At 37.7% G+C, this 20,357-nt stretch overlaps 2 long non-coding RNA genes across 2 annotated transcripts; both read right to left on the bottom strand.

The window, feature by feature from the left end:
- Nucleotides 1–2,011: 2,011 nt before the first annotated feature.
- LOC146450810 (uncharacterized) lies at nucleotides 2,012–3,071 on the bottom strand. Its single transcript, XR_014860226.1, has 2 exons — nucleotides 2,911–3,071; nucleotides 2,012–2,583 (listed from the first exon to the last, which is right to left on the bottom strand). It is a non-coding gene; the product is annotated as an uncharacterized LOC146450810 (long non-coding RNA).
- A 1,810-nt stretch (nucleotides 3,072–4,881) lies between these two features.
- Nucleotides 4,882–20,357, bottom strand: LOC146450809 (uncharacterized). The gene is made up of 3 exons (XR_014860227.1): nucleotides 20,290–20,357; nucleotides 16,366–16,685; nucleotides 4,882–4,975 (listed from the first exon to the last, which is right to left on the bottom strand). It is a non-coding gene; the product is annotated as an uncharacterized LOC146450809 (long non-coding RNA).

The following is a 20,357-nucleotide window of genomic DNA, read 5'->3' as shown; positions in this document are numbered from 1 at the left end:
TGGCCAGAAATATTTACCTTGTGATTATTATTGCTGCCGATAGGCAGCCTTCATATTCTTGAAGCCATCGAGAAATTTTGATTCGACGGCTTGGTTCGACGGTTCGACTCATCGTTCGCATTAAGAAACAGCCAATCAGAGATCCTGTTTTATGGCGCAGCCAATTCTAGCCAGTCAGCAGCTGTCTTATAAGAAAAATTGACATGTGCTTGCTCAGCGGAAAATCGTGCTCGCTCAGCGGAAAATCGCATGTGCTCGCAGCAAGATATAAATACAATTGATCAGAGTCAAGGTTTCGCTATTTACGGGTGAGTTTTGGCACTTTTTGCTGATCTATTATGATTACTTCTATTCGAGTAAGCATTCATCAAGGTCATGAAGCTTTCAGTGAGCATTCTAGAGGTCCCACTTTTGTGAAAATAGGCTTTAACTACATACATGTCACGTTTAATGCATTCTGAAGTTTAGGAGGAGGTATTTTGAAAAAATTGTAACTCAGTTAAAATTTGACAGAAAACAAACGTTAAACATTTAAATTGTTATTGATGAATGGAACTTCAATGTATAAAATATTCAAGCTGTTTGAGCAATGAATGACGTTTTGGCAGCACTGGCAATATATAGATAAATTATAGTGTCCCAAATGGTAAATTTGGTAGTTTTGAGGTCACCTTGTAAACCGTCTCGCCAAGAACGAAAAAAATTGCATTGAGCTCAATTAATGTGATATTTGTTTATCGGATATAATGATTGATGTTCATAGAAAAAATCAGCGAAATCGGTGAAAAGCCGAAATTTGCCTTATCCGTTCTAATGCGGACAGCCTCTTAAGCAGTGCAAGAAAAACCCAAGAACAAATCTTTTAGCTTCTGTTTGCTTAGCCTCTGATCGGGGAGTTGGTAGAGCTTCTGTAAGGTTTGCACTTATTTATTTTATTTTTATTTACTAAATCAATTCCAAATTACATTACTTTGCGCAGGACAATCCAATGAATCTGTGGTCAGCTTAAAACAGAATATGAGATTCCTTGGAATAAACCGCCTAATACATCACAGATAGTCCAACAAGAGAAACTTCAATTTTTCTCAGCATTTTGTTATTTGTGTGGGACTGTGTACAGTGCTTCCGAGTATAAATCGAAATGTTCTGTCTATGACTGGCCGTAAGCGAGTCTCTGGGCAACGGAATAAAACCGAGTCAGAGGCACTTACCTTCGAAATTGAGAGCTACATCACTCCTGACTTGTGCTTGTACAAAAAGTATGGTTTACATGTACTATAATTTCCATTCAGTTCTTCCTCCGAGCTTTTATCCTTTTATGAAAAGCAAGCTAGCTTATTTGGAAGAATTGAAGCACTTAGTCCAATATTTCAACATCCAGTTTCCGAAAATATTTCAGGCATCGCCTTTGATGAACTTTTATCCAAATCGCTAATTTTTTGCGCTAAACGGAAAGTAAGTACTTTTCACTTATCGACAAAATGTTTACATTATTTCTTTCTTTATATAGCACGATTTCAAGCGTCTCACCGGAAGTAAAGACCAATACGCAGAAGCGTAGCATTTTTCACCTTATAGCGCATAAGGTTTTGGACAGCCAATGAAAAAAAGGATATGTTTGGATGGTTCCAGAGCCACTCGTTCAACAATTAAAAAAAAAAAAAACGTTGGGGCTCTGGGGACGAGAATGGCACCGTCCTCAAGCGAGTTGAGAACGATTTTTGATCCGGATGCAGTTTCACGTAAGTCATATGGGCACATTTCAAGGGGGTTATCTTTGTATTTTTTTTATCTTTACCATTAGAGTAAAATGAAACCAATAACTTTTCCTTTTTCATCCAACATTTGGCATTTGAATAAGTGCTGGGTGCAATGTGACTTCTCCTCTTTCAAATAGCTAATATACCAAATTTTGGGGCTGGTCAGTTTTCTTAAGGGAAGATTTTGATATCTCAGTTTCGCTGGTCTCAATTGATAAAACTATTGTTTGTCAAATAATAATCCACCATGATTAAGCATCAGCAATCTTTATTTCACTTTTACGCAAAGCATTGCAGTGATTGATCCAGCGAGTAACCTAATGCGATTTGGAAAGCAAAACCAAGAATTTTTCTCCTAAAAATCAGAAAACATCGTAACCACAATTATTGAAGCAGCTTTAAGCTTTACATTCCCTTATTTCATGACGACACAGTTGAAATTTCGATGTTAGTTTGAGGTCAAGCAAAGTGTAAGCTCAAATCAAAAACGCTCCAAAGTAACTGTGATAGCTTGACATGTAAATTTTGACAGGGCGGCGAGAATTATAAGGACCTGCCTTCAAATAGATCCTGTCACCAGCATTTAGTTCAAATACCCCGATTGCGTTCAAGGAACCTTCCATATCTCGATTTGAAATCACGGGCTGAATCATAGTAACTCGGTAGCCGTCCACTAGAACGAAAATCCTTCCTTTGCCATGGTAGTAAAGCTGCGCATAGATGAAGTACCGTCCAGTGGTGGGCACAATCAGTCGTCCGTCGCTGTACCTCATACGTCCCGCAAGATGGCTGTGGGTGGCGCCGACAGACCAGTCTTTGATCACTAGAAAGCAAGTAAGAAGGGTATACTTTTACTACCTTCACCGTCAATCGGGTGAATTATGCTTGGTGTTAAAAATTTATAGTGGAATATTTTTCCCAACTTTGAACGATCAGCTCTCAACTGTTATCAAGAATTACAATTTTATTCTACTCGAATTTAAGGTACTGTCAACAATCCAACCCCTATTTATTTAGGAATCATTGAAATAAAATTATTAATATCTAAGAAAATTCTGATGAGCCGTTTTTCTAATGGTTGTCGGAGGTTATTAAATTCTACTTAACATCACAGTCAAATAAATCAAGAAAAAAACTACCAAGAAAATACCTTCTCCAGCGGAATAAGTCACTTCTCCCCGATTGTAACTTTCAATATGCGCAGATGGCTTGCCTGCGTACTTAAATCAGAAATTAAGAAGTCAAATTAACGGTCTGTCTCCAACTTATCAAAACTTCATTAATTAAATACGTTTAGCCTTCCCGCAATCATGGTTGCCCTTTTAATTTTCGTAACGGTGCGCAAAACTAAGAATGAAACTTGTTGTGAGGCGACTTTCGCTACAAATGTAAATAATTGCCCTGAAAACAGAAGCTTGGTAAAACTAGGGTTATTCCCTGGTTCAAGTCTGGTTTTATAACCAGAGTATTCTGGTTCTAGAAACAGAGAGCCTCGATTAAACCCATAGATTGGCTTCAAGTCCACGTGAAATTATCGTGATTTTTGCGTCAAATTGTACGGACCGAGACGTTAATATCCTAATATAATATAATAATACATAATTCTATGTAAAGTAAGGGTCGAACAGGCTCTCGTAAAACAAGTCAGAGCGAGAAAGGTTTTTTGTTCAAAGGGGCACTGTTACCTATTTTTAATGTCCCTATAAATAGCCAGAAAACGTATTTGTTTCAATGGAATTGTTTAAATAATGCGTTTTGTTAACAATAACCCTACTAGTGCACAGAGACTACTTTTAACTATATTAGCTCACGCAGATGGCTACGATAAAAGTGGATTGCAACCTTTTTTAAGTTCTTCCTGTGTATTTTAGGGAAGTCTCTAAAAACTAATTATAGTTCGTTCTTCCCAGAAGAAAAACCTAAATATTTTCTTCCCCGTATCGTTACAAAGAAAGTTCTTTGTCAAATATTTGAATAGTTTTGAGCAAAATAAAGCAAAGTGGCCGGGACATTGCCCCTTTAAGACAGATTAGTGACACAAAATCATGCGTAAAGTGAAATAAAATTGACTTTTTTTTGCTTGATCTTAGTAACAAAGCATTTTCCTGAAAGTGAGAAGTGATCATCGCAGTGAATTTTCCAATTTATGTAATTGGAAATTGGAAACCTGAAAAAAAGCTTCCAATTTCCAATTGCATAAATTTGAAAATTCACTGCGATGATCACTTCTCACTTTCATCTATATCCGCAGTTCATATATGAATTATTTCATATACTTTACATCGTTAAAGGATTTTCCTGTTGGTAAATATGAAATTTATTTTTTCTGATAAAAGTTAAAGTTGTGAACATTTTTTTTTTAATTTCGAGCTCTTTCCGGAGAAAATTGAAATGTGGGCATGATGGCTGACAATTCAGTCTGAAGATTAAAGTTTAAACAGAAAGCTTTGTAAATGGTTTGAACCCAGCATTCCAAAGTACATAAGTACGTAAATTATGATCATCGGGGTGAGTGTAGTCCTGAGAAAGACTGTTTGTGGTGACTTTTACTGACGTTTCGACAACCTGAGCGGAAGTCATCTTCAGAGTCAAGTGAATTGTGGAACGTCAGTAGGTGGTATATTCGTGTCTGGTTGTTAACCTGATTGGTCAACGAAGTCCAGATGTTATTGGTCGTTTGTCAGTAAGCCGTGATGTTATTGGCTGTGAAGACTGTAAAAAGTGATTGGTGCGTTTCGATCCGTCTTTTGTTAGGCAAAAAGTCCGTGGGTCTATTGTTAGTAAAATGTCTATTGTTTGTCTGTTTCGTTGTTGTTGTCAATAAGTCGTTTGTATGGTGCAGGTAGTTGTAGGCAACGGTTGAGTGGCGATTGTTCTAAGTTAGTAAACCAGCTTTCCAGAGTGAGTCGTTGATAGTAATTTGTGCAGTAGGTAATGCACTTGGCAGAGTCCCAGTCGATTCTGTGGTTCGTTTGTAAATGGTGCTCAGCAATGTGATTGTTGATATCACCATTTCTAGTTGCTCGTTTGTGTTCAGTCAGTCGTACGTTTAAATTTCTGCCGGTCTCACCAATATAAGTAGCCTGCAAAGCTTTGTTGGACAGGAAAATTGAGATTATCTTACCGCTTGGCAGAAATACAAGTTGGCACAAACCAGGGCAATAAGGACAAAAACGAACTTCATGATTTCCACTGAGTGAGTAGTAAAACTGACTCTGCAAAATAAGAGTACAACTGAAGTTATTTTTCCTACAGTATTTGTTTACTAAGGGCAAGTAAAAACTAAAAATGCACATTTTCCTTGGCTTGATGTAATGAGGCATCATTCATATTGAATCGCGAAGTTACGCAAGTATGAAAGATACTATAAGGTCAACGGTTTTATGGTGTTACGTTGATCCAAAACCTAAAGAATTTTGAATTAACTTTTAATTCAGAATATATCTTGAAGTCGTTTGAACACTTCCTTCAATATTTGTTGGTTGAAGACAGCGCACACGTTCAGGCTCTTAAATTAATCCCAATTCTTCGCAATCAATTTGTTAGAAACTTCAGACCGACTGCATGTTGTCCCGATGTTGAAACCACTGGAACGGCTCCCGCACAACGCTCTATTCACTTCCAAAACTCGCTCAACTTTTGTTGAGCGAATGTTGAGCAAATGTTGAAACCGTTTAAACTGACCCTAACTGGTAGCAAGTTTATCATGCGTGTTTTCGCGATAAGTAAACACGGTGTATACCGGAAAAGGGGTTGGAAAATTTGACTCTTTGCTGCCAGAAAGTCGTGCAGGCGGTTTTTGGAAATTGGCCATTCTCAAGCTAGACAGATCAGATTAATTTTAAATTTCCTCATAGCAAAAACCTCTTGATCCCAATGACATGCATGCAGTCTTCTTCATTGCCACTTCTCAATAATTTTTTTCGTTTTATCGGCAATCTTTAGGCTTATTTTCTCCGTATATTTTGGCAATTAATATTTATTAGTTGTAATAGGTAACTGTTGAAAGTTACAACTAAAAAAAACTTAAATATTTGACTTGTCTCATTGCTTTCTCATCTCGCAAAATATTATGTCTTTTTGTTTAGTAACTTACACTATTCAAAATACGTAAAACGTTACACCGCACTTACGAAGTCAACGTTAGAATACTCTCGCTCTGTACCATGACTTTTAACTGACTGATTTGAACAGGTTTTGCTTGCCATGAAATCCCCCTTGCGGGGTTATGGGGGACCTTTTAACACTATTAAAAGAAAGTAAACAGAATTTCATTGGCCATTTAGAAGAGCCACGTTCAAGTACTTTGATAAATTTTAAAATTTCCCAAAGCATCAACCTTCCCAGGCTAGACACGAGTCAAACTTGATCCATTTAGAAGAGTGTCTGTTCGAGTGCTTTATAATTTTTCATGGTGGCAACCCCCGAGATTTTGAAGCTGGCAATCTTGAGCAACTCTTAATTTCTTAAACTGAACGCCTAGCTCTCTTGGACTCTAGGTATTTTTCTTCTCCTGGTAGAAGAAACATCAGAATCTAGTGTGACAAGACAGAACGTCTTCGTCTTCTCGTGCGTCATCTGTCAAAGCCAAAGCAATTTCATCATCACTCTTTGAGGACGTAACTTTGAAGACCAAACACTTCGAGCTATTTACAGGATATAATTAATAAATCGAAAATTGTGCTGATTTAAACCAAGTCAGGAATCTTTGTTATAAAAATTTGCGTTTGTTTATATTTTTCTTTAAGCGATCAAGAGCCGAATAAGGTTCAACTTCTTGATATCCTGTATGTGTTTATCACATATACCAACTTAAAAGATAATGCGAACTTTTGCATTCTGACTTATTTCAACTATACGTTACCTTAAAGGCACTCGCGCTTTCCGAAAAATGAATGTTGCGAGACTGAATACCAGTGTGCAATGACTATGCTTATTTATCGGCGTCCTTGAACGGAGGCGGGACCCGCTTAAACTCGGAGATCTTCCGTCGTATCTGAACTGATCATCCAAATTAGTGACGATCACCTGGGCTGGGTTGTTCGAAAGCCGATTAACGGTATTATCTACAAAGTTAATCAAAGTTTTCATCTCGCTCTTTAAAAGTGGTTTTAAAGCCTTATTCTTGTTTCAAGCTAAAGGTAAAGAAACGTCTTAGCCAAAACGGAGGGGCAAAAATATTTTGAAAGAATCTTTACCGATTAGCAATTAAACTTGAATTAAAGTTCACGTTAATCCAGGACTAGCTTTATCAGGCTTTGAATAACTGGACCCTGATAAAAAAGGTCTTCCTCACTTGGAGTCTCGCAGGGGCATGTTTTCTTTGTTTTTCTAACCAACATTGCCATGAAATTTATACTTTGAATTTTGGTTTGGCAGAACTCCAAATAAGTGATAGTCACTTTTCTGATGAAAAAGCCTTCCGGACTTGCAGTCTCGACTGGGCATGATTTCCTCTCTTTTCTAACTGGCATTGCTATAGAATTTAATATTACTAGTTAATTTTGGCAAAAATTAAAGATCAGGTTTGGCGGAACTCTGGCTCGCTCCGAGGATTGCCAGAATTTAAGAAGTTATCAGCTTTTACGGATCTCCATTTCTGAATCATCACAAAAAAACGGTGACAGTTACTTCCTGATGAAAAAGTCTTCAGTCTCGACTGGGCATGATTTGTTCGGTTTGAACTAACATTGCTATGGAATTTATAGTTTGAATTTTGGCAAAATTAAATAACTTATTGCTAAATCCCGTTTGGCGGAACTTCGGCTCGCCCCCGAACATTGTGTCATGGCGAATTAATGCAATTTCGCACTCTGAAAACGACTGGAACCAAACTTAGTTTGCCTCTAACGGCTATTGACTCATAAGGGGTATAGGGGTATAGCTATCAAATCTATTGCATGAGAGAAACATCGCTCCCTACGGTACACAGGACCAAAAGTATGGAACAATCTCCCAACTGAAGCTAGGAACATTTCATCCTAAATTAATATTAATTTAAATTTATTCGTAAAGCTGACCTGACCAAGATTCTCGTTAACTATGTGAAACTTTAAACTCAAGTTAGTTATTTTAGGTGCCCTTAGTTCTTTTGTTCGTGGAACCCTGAGCAGCTGGAAACACTACTTTTCCCACATGAATAGTGTTTACTGTGTTCCGAAAAAAACAAATTAACTTAACCTTGAGATATAAATAGAACTATCTTGTACGAAAGCTATACCTTGAGAAGCTCACTCCTGAAAAGTATGGAGAAAGCTGATCACCAACCAACAAAATTTGTCCCGTAGCAGCTTCTTAGACAAGCGAGGAGTGGCTTCAAATGTAAGTGAGGATTGTTAAACTGCACTGGGTTCAATTCGCAGGGATCTTCTCCGAATTTTAGTTCACGCGCTCTAGAAACGACATTATAGCTTCTTCAAAAACAAAAGGAATTGACCAAGCCATTGTTCAAGACCTTTTTATACAAACTTAAACAAAATCTTGATGAGAAAGTTGATGCGAAATTTTGCATTATGAAATTAAAAGAGTCAATTCATTAACATTCATTGATAGGAAAATCAACTATACCCTCAAAGGCACTCGCGTTCTTCCACAGATGAAGTAGACTGATTAAAGTATGCAATGACTGACGCTTAATTATCTTCCCTGACTGGAGGCGGCGCTTAAAACTTGCAAAACGTCTGTCGTATCTTGGTAAGTGACAGTCACCTGATTACAAAGTCTTCAGCACTTGCTGTCTCGCCTGGGCATGTTTTCTTTGTTTTTCTTAACCAGCCTTGCTATGGAATTTTTATGTTGCATTTTGGTTTGGCAGAACTCCAAGTGAATGACAGTCTCAGTCATGTAGACAAAGTCTGCAGCACTTGGAGTCTAACCTGGGCACGAGTTTTCTCTTTTCTACTAAAATTGCTATGGAATTTATACTTTGAATTTTGCCAAAATTAAAGAGCTTTTAAATTGTTTAAACAGGTTTGGCGGACCTCCGGCTCGCTCCCGAGGATTTATCATGACAAAAGCAATTTCACGCACTCTGAAAACGAGTGCAGCCAAACTAAGCTTGCCTGTAGCTTATCTATTACATGGGAGAAACATCGTGTCGGTTGTCGTTGTTTGCTGCAATGTTCGGGAAGGTAATCACGCTCCGAAGTGCCGAAAGCTAGCAGCTAGCGCTAAACTGTCAGACACTAAGACTGGGGCCTTTCTTATCGTATACTAAAATAGTTAGCATCTTAAGGTTTCTTCAGCTCTTTTAAAAGATTGTTCTTTCTAGGGTCATACAATACAAGCATGCAAATTTGTGGTGCATTTGTTTAGCTACAGGCCAGGCAAGTCGGAACCGCATCTCTAACTCCACTGCTGTATACAGTATGTGGTAACCTTGTTTATTCGCAAGTAGATCTTCTAACATAATGATACAATGGATTATTCTTCTTCACTGGGGAGAAATATTGTTCACATCACAAAAGTGTGTAACTCAGGTGCAGTTGATTTACTGTTCAAAAAGTTTTACTTCGTACTCAGTCACGGAATATATTGAATCATAGAGTCCGACTTTAGCCGTTTAGACTTTATAAACTAGCCGATGATAATTGTCACAAACTGTCCCCGTATTGTAAGCTTACATCTGTTTACCTCAAGAATTAACTCATTCTCCAGAATATTCAACCAACTTGAGTAAATGCCCAAGATTTCAATAGTACCACTTAAAACGTTTCAAGACTTATGAAAAGAACTGGAGTTGGCCTAGTAATGTGCACCCCTAAGTAAACTGTTACGCGATGTTCCTAATTAAGGGGCTGGGCAAGAAGTATCCAAAAGCCAACACAAAGAGGACGCGAAACATACATGGTCCGGTTCCTGTTCAGTCAAAAGTGAACTGTTGCAGGAAAACAAAAAAGAAAATGGCCGCTTTAACTGAATTGAAATAATTCTAATCGAACTGTTTTCTACTGGACCGAACGGAAAAAGTGAATCATATTACTTGAAATGTTGGCTCTTGTTTTCCCAGATCGTTCTGTGTCTCCTTTAAAGTAATATTTCTATAAGCTAATATAGTTTGATCTGTTCGCATGTTTACGCTGAAACTGATTTGTGTTACTGAAGGTTTTGGGAGACGGAATTTGAAATATTTCCCGAATTTACCCGCTGTTTTCGTTTTTAAGTTGGATAATGCTACATGACGTTCTTATCGCATTTTCAACTACATATTTCCCCATAAGAAAACGAAGGCAATTAGTTTTCCAGTGTTAAGAATTTTTGAGCTAAACTTTTTACGGAAGAATTGTCTTTATCGGAGAAAAATTTCAGCAAAATGCTGTTTTCACATATCGTTTTGGGCCTTTTCAAGGGCTATGTAAACATATATTTTGGCTTAATCCTAGAAATTTTAAAACTTATTTCGTTAACGCTAAGGTTAGCATTCTGGACTTTGTATCCAGCAGTCCAAGTTTGTTTTGCATGTCCTTTTAATACCTGCGACAATTACAGTACACGTGCATAGCAAAAAGCGGATGCGTGCCGCCGATTTAGACAAACAAATGGGAAAATAATGTTATCGCTCTCTTTCGTTTTCTGCGCTTGTTTAAGGAAATATACGTATATTGATTTATTGTCTTGGGTTATAAACTATTAAATAAGGTCGTTCATCTTAAAAGAAAGAATTTCAAAACTTATAGCGGTTCCCAATGAATAATCGTAAAAGTAAGTAAGACTATTACCTACGCTTTTTTTGTTTCCACGAAACTCATTACATTCCTAATATGTGTTTTTCAGCTGTAAGGCCAGAAAAATAAGTGATGTCTTCTCAAGGAACTATTTGATCAAGGTGCGCGACTGCTCGCTGACTTGTCTCACCATTGTCTTTATCGTTAACCGATCGGAGAAAATTTCACCAAAAAAAGGTTGTTTTCACAGATCGTTTTACACAAGTTAAGGCAATTAGGCAAGCGAGGCATGGTTTCAAATGTAAAGTCATTCTTGTTAAACTGCACTGAGTTCAATTCGTTAAAATGTTTTTCGAATTTCACGTCTCGCTGATCGTATCACACGCTCCGGCTGGAAACGCCATCTCTACTTTTTCCAGAACAAAAGGAATTATTGATTCCCACAGCCAAGCCATTGCTCAAGACCTTCGTTTATCAACTTAAACAAAATCTTGACGCAAAAGATGATGAGAAATTTTGTATTATGAGGAGTCATTTCATTATAGATATAAAAATCAACTATACCTTACCTCAAAGGCACTCGCGTTTTTTCACAGATGGACGTAGACTGATTAGAGTGTGCAATGACTTACGCTTAATTATCTTATTTGACCGAGGCGGGACCCGCTAAGACTCGCAATAAATCTTCCGTCGTCTCTGAATCATCCAAATAAGTGACAGTCACTTGATGACAAACTCTTTTACACTTGGAGTCACGATTAGGCATGTTTTCTTCATTCCCGTGGAATTTATACTTTAAACATTGGTTTGGCGAAACTCCAAATAAGTGGCAGTCTCTTCCTGATCACAAAATCTGCAGCACTTGGAGTCTTGTCTGGGCATGATTTCTTCGCTTTTCTACCAGAACATTGATATGGAATTCCTAGTTTAAATTTTGGCAAAATTAAAGAGCTCAATCCCTAATTCAGGTTTTTGGCGGAAGTCCGTTTCGCTCCCGAACATTGTGTCATAAAAAAACCCGAGCGATTTCGCCCTCACAGAACGACTGGAGCCAAAACTTAGTTTGGCTCTAACGGCTCCTGACTTACAAGGGGGATAACTATCAAAATAGCTTATCTATAAAGTGGGGGAAAGATTACGTCGGTAGTCGCTGTTTTCCAACTGTGTTCGGGAAGGTAATCACATTCCGCATTGCTGGAAGCTAGCAGCTAGCGCTAAGCTGTTACTAAGGACTTCCGTATTGCATACTTGAATAGTTAACATCTTAAGTTTTCTTTAGCTCTTTTGAAAGATTGTTCTTTCTAACGAAATACAATACAGGCATGCAAATTTGTGGAATATTTGCTTAACCTACGGGCCAGGCAAGTCGGAGCCGCTTCATAGCTATATGGTATTTGCCGACTCGGTTTATTTGCACTGAGACAGATCGTGTTGTACGTAACTCAGGTGCAGTTGATTTAGTGTTTGGATAGTTTTACTTCACACTTAGTCGCTGTATTGATGCGCTAATGATCAATACCGTGACTACATCCTTCCCGATAGCAAGAAACTAAAAGTTACGGAATTAAAATATTGAATCATAGAGTCCGAGATTAGTTCTTCAGATTGTAAACTAGCACTTTTTCACTAGCTGCCCCTGTATTGTGAGCTTACGTCTGTTTAACCCAACAATTAACTCATTCTCCCCAGCTCATACTCAAAAATACACACCCAACTTGAGCGAATGACTAAAGTTTCAATAGGGCTAGTACCACTTTAAACGTTTGAAGATTTATGAAAAAGAAATGAACTGGACTTGGATAAGTAACTGTGCAATGAACCTCTAAGTTACGCAATGCTCCGGCTAAGCAACTGCGTGACCAAGAAATATGCAAAAGCCAACACAAAGAGGACGCGAAACATGCATGGTCCGGTTCCTGTTCAGTTAAAAGTGAACTCGGTTGAAAGCAACAAACAAAATGGCCGCTTTAACTGACTGAACTCAAATAATTCTAATCGAACCGTTTTTTACTGGACCCAACAGAAAAATTGAAGCATACTACTTGAAATAACGGCTCCTGTTTTCCCAGATCGTTTTGCGTCCTTTAAAAGAATATTACTATAAGCTAATATAGTTTGATATGTTCGGATGTTTACGCTGAAACTAATTTATATTACTGAAGGTTTTGGGAAACGGATTTGAAATATTTCTCGAATTTACCAGCTGTTTTCGTTTTTAAGTTGGATAATGCTACATGACGTTCTTATCGCATTTTCAACTACACATTTCCCCATAAAAAAAAGCGAAGGCAATTACTTTTCCAGTGTTAAGAAGTTTTGTGCTAAACTTTTTACCGAAGAAAACTTTAGCTTGTCTTTATCGCCAATGAATCGGAGAAAATTTCAACAAAATGCTGTTTTCACGTATCGTTTTGGGCCTTTTCAAGGGCTATGTAAACATACATTTTGGCTTAATCCTAGAAATTTTAAAACTTATTTCGTTAACGCTAAGGTTAGCATTCTGGACTTTGTATCCAGCAATCCAAATTGTTTTGCATGTCCTTCTAATACCTGCCACAATTACACTGTACACGTGCATAACAATAGGCGGATGCGTGCCGCCGATTTAAACAAACAAATGGGAAAATAATGTTATCGCTCTCTTTCGCTTTTTTGCGCTTGCTTAAATAAATTTACGTATATTGAATTATTGTCTTGGGTTATAAACTAATAAAATCGTTCATCTTTAAAGAAAGAATTTCAAAACTTATAGCGGTTCCCAATGAAGAATCCTGAAAGTAAGTAAGACTCTTCTCTACGCTTCTTTTGTTTCGACGAAACTCATTACATTCCTAATGTGTGTTTTTCAGCTGTAAGGCCAGAAAAATAAGTGATGTCTTCTTAAGGAACTATTTAATCAAGGTGCGCGACCGCTCGCTGACTTGTCTCCCAATTGCCTTTATCGTTAACCGATCGGAGAAAATTTCAGCAAAATACGGCTGTTTTCACAGATCGTTTTAGACAAGTTAGGGCAATTAGGCAAGCGTGGCATGGTTTCGAATGTAAAGTCATTCTTGTTTAACTGCACTGAGTTCAATTCGTTAAAATCTTTTTCGAATTTCACGTCTCGCTCCGGCTGGAAACGCCATTTTTACTTTTTCAAGAACAAAAGGAATTATTGATTGCCACAGCCAAGTAATTGCTCAAGACCTTCGTTTACCAACTTAAACAAAACTTTGACGCGAAAGATGATGAGAAATTTTGTATTATGAAAAGAGTCATTTCATTATAGATATGAAAATCAGCTATACGTTACCTCAAAGGCACTCGCGTTTTTCCACAGTCGAATGTAGACTGATTAGAGTGTGCAATGACTGACGCTTAATTATCTTATTTAAACGAGGCGGGACCCGCTAAAACGGGCAATAAATCATTCGTCGTCTATGAATCATCCAAATAAATGACAGTCACCTGTTGACATAGCCTTTAACACTTGGAGTCTCGATTGGGCATGTCAGCTCTTCATTCCTGTGGAATTTATACTTTATATTTTGGTTTGGCGGAACTCCAAATAAGTGACGGTCTCTTCCTAATGAGAAAATCTGCAGCACTTGGAGTCTTGACTGGGCATGATTTCTTCACTTTTGTACCTGGCCATTGGTATGCAATTAATAGTTTTAATTTTGGCAAAATTGAAGAGTTTAATTTTAATCCCTGATTCAGGGTTGGCGGAACTCCTGCTCGCTCCCGAACATTCTGTCATGACAAAAGCGAGCGATTTCGCACTCACAAAACAACTGGAGCCAAACTTAGTTTAGCTCTAACGACTCCTAACTCATAAGGGGGATAAGTATCAAAATAGCTTATCTATAAAGTGGGGGAAAGATTGCGTCGGTAGTCGTTGTTTTCTAACTGTGTTCGGAAAGGTAATCACATTCCGCATTGCTGGAAGCTAGCAGCTAGCGCTAAGCTGTCACTGAGGCCTTCCGTATTATATACTTTAATAGTTAACATCTTAAGTTTTCTTCCGTCACCTCTTTTAAAAGATTGTTCTTTCTTGCGAGATACAATACAGGCATGCAAATTTGTGGTGTATTCAGGTTTTACCCACAGGCCAGGCAAGTCGGAACCGCATCTCTTCATTGTTATATGGTGTTGGCCGACTCGGTTTATTCCCAAGACTGATTATGTTCTAACTCAGGTGCAGTTGGTTTACTGTTTGGATAGTTTTATTTCACACTCAGTCGCTGTATTGATACGCCAATGATCAATGCCGTGACTACATCCTTCCCGATAGCGAGAAACTACAAGTCACGGAGTATATTGAATCATAGAGTCCGAGATTAGTTGTTCAGACTGTAAAGTAACTAGCACTTGTCACTAGCTGCCCCCGTATTGTAAGCTTACATCTGTTTGCCCAATAATTAACTCATTCTCCCCTGTTCATTCTCATAAATACGGCAACCAACTTGAGCAAATGGCCAAGGTTTCAAAAGTACCACGTTAAACGTTTAAAAATGTATGAAAGAGAATTGAACTGGACTTGGATTAGTAACTGCATGTGAATAAACCTCTAAGTTACGCGATGTTCCTAAGCAACTGCATGACCAAGAAATATCCAAAAGCTAACACAAAGAAGATGAGAAACATGCATGTTCCGGTTCCTGTTCAGTTAAAACTAAACTATCGAAAACAACAATTAAAATGGCCGCTTTAACTGAATTGAAATAATTCTAATCGAACCGTATTCTACTTGACCCAACGGAAAAATTGAAGCATATTACTTAAAATGTTGGCTCTTGTTTTGGCCCAGATTGTTTGTGTCCTTTACACGGAATACTTCCGTAACCTATTTTAGTTTGGTTTGTTCGGATGTTTTTGCTGAAACTAATTTATATTACTGAAGGTTTTGATAAACAGAATTTGAAATATTTCCTGAATTTACCGCCTGTTTTTGTTTTTTTTAAGAAAATACTACGTGACGTTTTTATCGCATTTTTAACGACATTTTTCCCCTTTCGAAAACGAAAACAATAAGTTTTTCAGTGTTACGATTTTTGAGCTGAATTTTTACCGAAGAACACTTGAGATTGTCTTAATTTCTAAAGGATAGGAGAAAATTTCAGCAAATATTGTTTTCACAGATTGTTTTAAACCTTTTCAAAGGCTGTGTGAACATATATTTTGGCATATTCCTAGAAACTCTGAAACTTGTGCAGTTTACGGTAAGGTTAGCCTTCTGGACTTTGTATCCAGCAATTCAAATCTGTTTTGGATGTCCTCTTAATACCTGCCACAATTACAGTACACGTGCATTAGAAAAGGCGGACGCGTGCCGCCGATTTAAACAAACAAATGGGAAAATAATCCGGTAGCGCTCTCTTTCGTTTTCTGCGCTTGCTTAATTAAATATACGAATATTGATTCTTGTCGTCACCTATAAATTGAAAAGGCCGTTCATCTTTAAAGAAAGAATTTCAAAAATTATAGCGGCTCCCAATGATGAATAGTAAAAGTAAGTAGGACTTTTCTCTACGCTTTTTGATGATCAAGCATAATGTCATTAATTTACCACGAAAGTCATTACATCCCTAAAAAGTGATTTTCAGCTTTAAGGCCAAACAAATAAGTGATCTCTTCTTGACGAAGTATTTGATCAAGTAAGGACAATTGGGCAAGCGAGGCATGGTTTCAAATGTAATGATTGTTAAACTGCACTGAGTTCAATTTGTCAAAATCTTTTTGAATTTCAGGTCTCGCTGAACGTATCACGCGCTCCGGCTGAAAACACCATTTTTGTTTCTTCAAGAACAAAATTTAAGGAATTATGGACACCACAACCAAGCCCTTGCTCAAGACCCAACTTAAACAAAATTTTGACTCAAAAGATGATACAAAATTTTACATTATGAAAAGAGTCATTTCGTTAACTTTCATTAATAGGGAAATCAGCTATACGTTACCTCAAAGCACTCGCGTTTTTCCACAGATGAATGTAGACTGATTAGCAGTGTGCAATGACTGACGCTTGAACGGAGACGATATCCGCTGAAACTCGCAATAAATCTTCCGTCGTATCTGAATCATCCAAATAAGTGACGGTCACCTGATGACATAGTCTTCCACACTTGGAGTCTCGATTGGGCATGTTTTCTTCATTCCTGTCGAATTTATACTTTAAAGATTGGTTTGGCGGAACTCCAAATAAGTGACAGTCTCTTCCTGATCACAAAATCTGCAGCACTTGGAGTCTTGACTGGGCATGATTTCTTCACTTTTGTACCTGACCACTGCTATGGAATTTATAGTTTGAATTTTAGAAAATTAAAGAGCTCAATCCCTAATTCAGGTTTCGTGGAAGTCCATTTCGCTCCCGAACATTGTGTCATGAGCAAACCGAGCGATTTCGCCCTCACAAAACGACTGGAGCCAAACTTAGTTTGGCTCTAACGGCTCCTGACTTATAAGGGGGATAACTATCAAAATAGCTTATTGCGTCGGTAGTCGTTGTTTTCTAACTGTGTTCGGGAAGGTAATCACATTCCACATTGCTGGAAGCTAGCAGCTAGTGCTAAGCTGTCACTAAGGACTTCCGTATTGCATACTTAAATAGTTAACATCTTAAGTTTTCTTCACTTCTTTTGAAAGATTGTTCTTTCTAACAAAATACAATACAAGGATGCAAATTTGTGGTGTATTTGCTTAACCTACGGGCCAGTCAAGTCCGAACCGCATCTCTTCATAGCTTTATGGCATTTGCCGACTCGGTTTATTTGCACTGAGACTGATCGCGTTGTACGTAACTCAGTTGCAGTTGATTTAGTGTTTGGATAGTTTCACTTCACACTCAGTCGCTGTATTGATACGGTAATGATCAATACCGTGACTATATCCTTCCCGATAGCGAGAAACTACAAGTCACGGAATATATTGAATCATAGAGTCCGAGATTGCTTATTTAGATTGTAAACTAGTACTTGTCACTAGCTGCTTGGCGTATTGCAAGCTTTTTAATATATCTGTTAACCCCAATAATTAACTCATTCTCCCGTGCTTATTCTCATAAATACGGCAACCAACTTAAGCAAATGACCAAGGTTTCAGTAGTATCACTTTAAACGTTTTTAAAAAGATTTATGAAAAAGAAATGTTCAACTGGACTTGGATTAGTAACTGCATGTGCAATAAACGTCTAAGTTACGCAATGTTCCTAGGAAACTGCGTGACCAAGAAATATCCAAAAGCCAACACAAAGAAGACGCGAAACATGCATGGTTCGGTTCCTGTTCAGTTGAAGCTAAACTATCGAAAACAACAATTAAAATGGCCGCTTTAACTGAATTGAAATAATTCTAATCGAACCGTTTTCTACTGGACCCAACGGAAAAATTGGAGCACATTACTAAAAATGTTGGCTCTTGTTTTCCCAGATTGTTTATGTCCTTTACACGGAATATTTCCATAACCTTTTGGAGTTTGATCTGTTCGGATGTTTACGCTGAAACTAATTTTTATTACTGAAGGTTTTGGGAAACGGAATTTAAAATATTTCCCAAATTTACCAGCTGTTTCCGTTTTTTAAGAAAATGCTACATGACGTTTTTATCGCATTTTTAACGACATATTTCCCCATTCGAAAACAAAAACAATTAGTTTGCCAGTGCTACGAATTTTTGAGCTGAATTTTTATCCAAGAACACTTGAGATTGTCTTAATTTCTAATCGATACGAGAAAATTTCACCAAATATCGTTTTCAAAGATTGTTTTAAACCTTTTCAAGGGCTGTGTGAACATATATTTTAGCTTAATCCTAGAAATTCTAAAACTTGTGCAGTTAACGATAAGGTTAGCCTTCTGGACTTTGTATCCAGCAGTTCAAGTTTGTTTTGGATGTCTTTTTAATACCTGCCACAATTACAGTACACGTGCATAACAAAAGGGGGATGCGTGCCGCCGATGGGAAAATAATCCGGTAGAGCTCTCTTTTGTTTTCTGCGCCTGCTTAAGTAAATATACGTATATTGATTCTTGTCTTGACCTATAAATTGAAAAGGCCGTTCATCTTTAAAGAAAGAATTTCAAAACTTATAGCGGTTCCCAATGAAGAATCGTAAAAGTAAGTAGGACTTTTCTCTTTTTGGTGATCAAGCATAATGTCGTTAATTTACCACGAAAGTCATTACATTCCTAATAGGTTTTTCTTCAGCTGTAAGGCCAAACAAATAAGTGATCTCTTCTTGACCAAGTATTTGATCAAGGCGCGCAACCGCTCGCACTTTTTAGCCGAAACTGTAAAAGCAAAGATTTTAATCCACTTGATTAAAATTGTGGCTCGCTCGTCCGACTTGACACTGTCTGAGGGCCTCTTCATATGAGCCCGGTCGACCGGGCTGGCTCGGTTTCCGAGATCTCGCCTCGCCACTCTTTTCTTTACAAAAATTTTGATGTGTTCATATGAGAAGGCGAGCTGGCCCGGTTACCGAGATCTCGGTTTTTGCGACCGACATCTCGGTAAACGAGCTGGAATTTTTTCCCATATGAACACTACAGCCCGGATACCGGGACTGACCGGGACGAAACAATTTTAACTGAGCATGGCTTGTGAGGTCGCTGACAAGTCAGGGAAATTGTTTTAATACAGGGTTAACCCCACGATTTCCCTATTCAGGATATTTTTGTATTTGTGTTGAAGCCTCCTGAATAAATGTCATGTTAAGTCGGAATGCGGGTCCACGGGTATTTTGGGCGTTTAGGACATTTTTCATCTCGGTAACCGGGATTAAATGAAAAGGCCCTGAGTTTCTAGTTATTAGCTCCACTATTTCCAGCTATATTTTACGTATGAAGTTTCAACCGTTAACTGAAATACATTTCGATACAAAATCTGGACGCAAAAGATGATGCGAAATTTTGCAATATGAAAAGAGTCAATTCGTTAACTTTCATTTATAGAAAAATCGGCTATACGTTACCTCAAAGGCACTCGCGTTTTTTCCACAGATGAATGCAGAGTGATTAGCAGTGTGCAATGAATGGCGCTTAATTATCTTATTTGAACAAAGGAAACCTAAGAACCTTTTTTATAAGAACTTTTAGGCTGCCATTGGCTAAATTTTAATTACGTACTTAGAACATTACCCATTATTTTGACCAAATGCTTTTGAAATGAACAGTATAAATACTAAGATCATATAGTATCTGAAAACCGTAGAGATTCTGTAAAGCATTCATTCTGTAAAACATAGAGTCTGGGAACCGTGTACATTCTGTAAACGATATTTAATTGAAAGCTGTACTGTAAGAAGCTCACACCTGACAAGAATAAAACAAGCTAAACACCAACCTTGGCGTCTATTTTTTTTACAACACCTGTCCCGTGATATTTTTAAGGAAACGCTAACTGACGTTTTTATCGCATTTTTAACGTCATATTTGCCCCTTCGAAAACGATAACAATTAGTTTTCCAGTGTTAAGAATTTTTGAGCTGAATTTTTACCGAAGAAAATTTTAGATTGCCTTTATTGAAAATTTCAGCAAAATACTGTTTTCACAGATCGTTTTAGACAAGTTAGTGCAATTAGGCAACAGAGGCATGGTTTCAAATGTAAGGATTGTTGTGAACTGCACTGAGTTCAATTCGTTAAAATCTTTTTTGAATTTTAGGTCTCGCTGACCGTATCACACGCTCCGGCTGGAAACGCCATTTTTGCTTCTTCAAGAACAAAATTTGAGGAATCATTGATTCCCGTGCACAGCCAAGTAATTGCTCAAGACCTTCGTATTCCAACTTGAACAAAATCTTGATGCGAAAGATGATGCGAAATTTTGCATCATGAAAAGAGTCAAATGAATTCATTGCAGATATGAAAATCAACTATACGTTACCTCGAAGGCACTTGCGTTTTTCCACAGAAGAATGTACACTGATAAGCAGTGTGCAATGACTGGTGCTC

The sequence above is a fragment of the Pavona decussata genome, unplaced genomic scaffold (genome assembly GCF_977016875.1).
Source record: "Pavona decussata unplaced genomic scaffold, jaPavDecu1.1 SCAFFOLD_426, whole genome shotgun sequence".
In the NCBI taxonomy this organism is placed as follows: domain Eukaryota; kingdom Metazoa; phylum Cnidaria; class Anthozoa; order Scleractinia; family Agariciidae; genus Pavona; species Pavona decussata.
This window is presented reverse-complemented; position numbering and strand designations above follow the sequence as displayed.